We start from the raw sequence: 4,680 nt of genomic DNA, 5'->3' as shown, positions 1-4,680 counted from the left end.
TGTTTGACGTCATTCCCGTCAAAAATCAAAGATGGCACTGCTGTGAATAAGGTCTATGGCATGAGTTTAGGGTGGCACTATTTATTGCCCAACCATTGGCAGATGTGGGAGTATTCAGGAAATTTGTTTGAAAATATTCATTTTTTTTTTTTTTTGCAATTTTGTTTGGTAGCGCTAGTTGCGCAGTAATTACACACTTCACATTTAACAACAGACAACATTTTCCTAAGCAAGGATTACCAGTCACAGATTTCTCCTTTTTATTGAGGACAACAGTAAGTTAAGTGAAACAGTTTAAAAATATATTACAATTTTTGGTTTGTCTCTTTTAGTAATGTCATTGAAGCTCATAGGGTTCATGGAGTTAGTTGTGTTTTTTCCTAGGAGATTATGTTAGTAAAAGATAATTACGCATGAATTAAATCACTCTAAGCAAATGGAACTTATTAAGAAAATCTGCAAGCAGCTCATTAGGGTCAACCAATCATATTCTATCACTTCATGTTACTTGTATAGAGGGATGTGGAAAAGTAGCTTGGTCCCGACCCTTTCTCAAAAGAGTGCAGCTGTCAAAGAGGACAAAAGTACATATTTTTGTACATTTTGTACAGTTTTATATTTCGTGCATTTTACACACAGTGATGTTCATTTCTTAATTTGTATTTGTGAGGTCTCAGGACGAGGAGTTGAGACAGTTCTGGTAAGTTGGTATGGGAGGTGTGTCAGGAACATATGAAAACTTATGAAAACATTTGGAAGGTGCGCTGATAGCGTTAGTGCATTGACAAGTGGTGGGGAGTTTATTTTACAGGAATAATGCCAGTTATAGACAACAATATTATAGACTTTTTCATGAAAGATGTTCAGGTCATAGTATAAATGTACTTTCAGAGGTGAATGAGGTGGGGGATCCACTAAAATAGGTACCGGATCCAATGTTGGATGTGCCGGATAAAGATCCAGCTTGTTCTAGCACAAATGAAGCCCTGACCATATTTGCAAGTTATCATCTTCAAGCACAAAATCTCCAAGTGTTCTTGCCGTGTTTTAAATGTGCATGAATTGAACATCTGTGATAATGCAGTGTGACTCTCATTGTATTGAGAGCTAATTGGGTCTGAATGTGACGAGTTATTACCAAATGAACTGATCATCTACGCTTTAATAAAGCACATTTCTCCATGACTGCGTGAGTGACTATGAAATTCTCTAAAGCATGTATGTGTATCTGTTCATAAGACCCCCAGACATCACACAGAAGAACCATTGAAATGAATGAGTAAAATCAAAAAGTTGATCAAAAAGTTTAACCGTGGAATAACTGCATCATGATGTTAAGTACTCTGTGAGTACTAGCAGCAGCTGTTTACTCCTGGAACTAGGTAAAGATTAAAAGTCACAAGTTTCACTAAGTTATTAAAGTATACAGTCTGGCCCTTTGAAATTATAAACCAACACTTGACGAATCTTTGAAGAGATGCAAAGAGCTCTCCAGGGGTGTAGATTCCAGTAATCAAAACAAGCAAGTACAACCCTCCCAATATTTATATCATGATCAATGAAAACATATAAGTGCTTCACGCTGCAACGTTCAAGACAAATCTACACCCTTGGAGCTCTCTACAGTCATTTTTTTTTTTTTAAGACAAGCAGCTATGATGCAAATTATACATCATCATTACGCACTTCCGCGATTTAGGACAGACTGGGTAATTCTCACTAAACCTGTCCAGAAAATGCCCCGGTCTTTTTTAACCCCAAACAGAGGTACAGGATGCTTGACACAAATTTCGTCATCAGCAGAGTGCTCAAGCACTGAACGCGCGCACCCCGATTTTTCTAACCGGTCAAATGAAGTTTACTTCGACTGTACACAGACGCTAAGCATTCACGTCAAAACCGAAGTATACTTTAGGCTTAAATAGGACTGCGCTGTTCGATGGGGGTGCGGAGAGTGGCCCCCCTGGGCCTTTTTAAGCTTCAGTACAGGACACAATGCCATCAATGTGGGAAGCGCCATCCATCAGGGCTCGACTGCTTCAGCGCCGAAAAACAGGACAAGAGGCGTACTAATGAATGAAGCTGTGATTGTGGAAAAGTATCCTTATGAATAGTTCGGCAAAAAATGAACAAAACTACAAATTTAATAAGTACAATTAGGTTGAGTATTTAAGAAAATAATTGTAGACATTCCCCAGCATGGTAAATGTTTAAAAATAAATATTTCTAAAGTTTTGTATAAATATAATGAAGTTATAATGACAAGCGACACTACACGGTCACATTTCAGCACTTCACATTGGACAGCGACTCTCTTCAGTAGGACATGAAGTGTGTCCTCTCACATTCATGTTAAGTGCAGCTTTGAGAAACGCACATAAAAAATAACTAACGTTTGTAAAATTGCTCATTGAAAATGCTCTTAACAGCTTAGATCAATCGTTATTGGGAAACGAGACCCTGGATGCTTTACTTTGACTATTCCCATTGTTTTCAATGATGATTCTCATTACCGTAACACAGTCATTTTTTATTATATTACAGTAAAAATTATAAAATGAAAATCAACTACAATTAAAGGCAGTACCAAGGTAGTACTAATATAATGTATAAATACTTTACAATTTAAATAAAACATTCTTTTTTTTTTCACATTGCGGTAATAAGAATTGGGTGGGAAAATGTGCGTAATAAAAAAAAAATCCTAATTGTGAAAAAAAAATAGACTTCATTTTCTACATGCAAAATATCATTTCGTATTTTTGTTTTGATTTAGGAGTGAAAAAGGAAAAATAAGAAAAAAATGTTGACATATATAGAAACATAAGTTGAAGTTCTGTGAGAATCACTGGCTGAGTTCTTCAACAGCAAACCGTACAAGAGTTCACATGAACACGTTTTCAAGCGAACTTAGTGTGGTTTGCACCCGAGATCAGCTTTCACACTAACCAAATGAACTATGATGACAAAGGAACTTGTGTGCACACCAAAAGTTCTAGTGTGAAACATCCCTTATACAAATACATACATTTTAATCTAAAACCTTGTTTTTATTTATACCCATTTACATTTGCTATCCTCAATGTTGATAAGACGCATGTTCAATGTTATAGAATCGTGTCCAACACACACACACACACACACACACACACACTCAAACTCAAAATAAGAGTCACCCTTCTTCCTTTTTTCAGCCAGTCAGCAGCTCTCATAAAGGTGGAGTCTGTAAATTTAATCTTCATCTGAGTCCCAGGACACCGGCAGTGACCTGTGCAATTCCTTAATGCATCCCTGGACTAAATTATGGACTATCTAGGAGAACCTTTTCTGATCTACTCCACAGCAGCATAAAAACACGTCCTCTCAAAGACACATGAATCACTGCGGCACTCGCTCACTGACAGAGCGACAGTCACCTTCATAAAGTCCGCTGGATGTAGGATACCTGAGCAGAGTGTATGTGTGTTATTTGTAAAAAATTATGTTCAGTTTCATTGGGGAAGCTACTAAAACTGTTGGATCAAGACAGTATGTTTAGAATCCTGGGAATCACTTTCATTAAAAAACAATGAGCTGAGAAACAAAATGCAAAAACATCAGAGGGTAGAAAAATCTCCAAACTGCTGTACCTCTGATCTTTCAGCCTTCAATTATGAAAAAAAGTGTACAGATGTCTCTTCCAGATGTTCTTTAAGATGGAAAATGAGAGCAATGATGCTCTAAACCACTGCCGTGTTTCAAGGGTGGGTGACCAGTCAAAATAGTCAAAGCATGAAGGTCACGAATACACTCAAATATGTTAATGAGTCTAATTATAGATTAAGCCCATGGATCGAAGGGAGGCATCTGTAATAAAACAAATCTATCCTGCTTGGATAATCACCTGAAATTAAATGATGAAATGTTGAAAATGGGAGACCATTAAAGTAAACGACAAAGGGATAAATGAAGGGATGACTTTCTTCTCTTCCACTTTGACCTTTTCCTTCATAGAGAGATAGACAGATACTGTATCTATCTATCTATCTATCTATGACAACATGGTTTCTATTTATAATAGAAGTAGAGTGAACCTGCAGTGCCACTCAAATATGAACATTAATATACCACACTGATGTCTTGAAACTGTATGAACTATGCAATTGTCAAACTGAACAAAGTGTACGACCCTCGTGCAATTTCCCCCCAGTGCTGCTCCCGGATTTACTCCATGGGAAAAGAAATCTATTGCTATTTTGGGTCTCCACATTATTCTTTTCAGCTTGGCCCAAAACTCCACCCACCAGTGAGTGCTCTGTTGAAGCATTTTGAGCTTTTCAGACACTTGCATAATAGTTGAACATGTTTCTGTAGTGTGGGATTTTGAAACAGGATGTCATAAGGGTGTAACACTAAAATGTAGTAGCTACAATCTCAATAAGAATACATAAATCTGATACATGGCCATATATGAGCATATATATATATATATATTATATATTTGAGATTATATGTACATATTCAAATTCCACTTGTATTTGGGAACACATTTCATATATGAGAACGGCCATTTTTATAGTATTTTGAGATATATATGTTGCACACCTGTAGCCTTTTTGACTTTTATTAGTGAAAACCATACAGTAAATAAGCATACATGTGTTTTGAATATATTGCCATTTATTAGATTTCTGTGTGAGC

This window comes from Myxocyprinus asiaticus, chromosome 45 (assembly GCF_019703515.2).
Source record: "Myxocyprinus asiaticus isolate MX2 ecotype Aquarium Trade chromosome 45, UBuf_Myxa_2, whole genome shotgun sequence".
Classification (NCBI taxonomy): Eukaryota; Metazoa; Chordata; class Actinopteri; order Cypriniformes; family Catostomidae; genus Myxocyprinus; species Myxocyprinus asiaticus.
Note: the sequence above shows the minus strand (reverse complement) of the source record.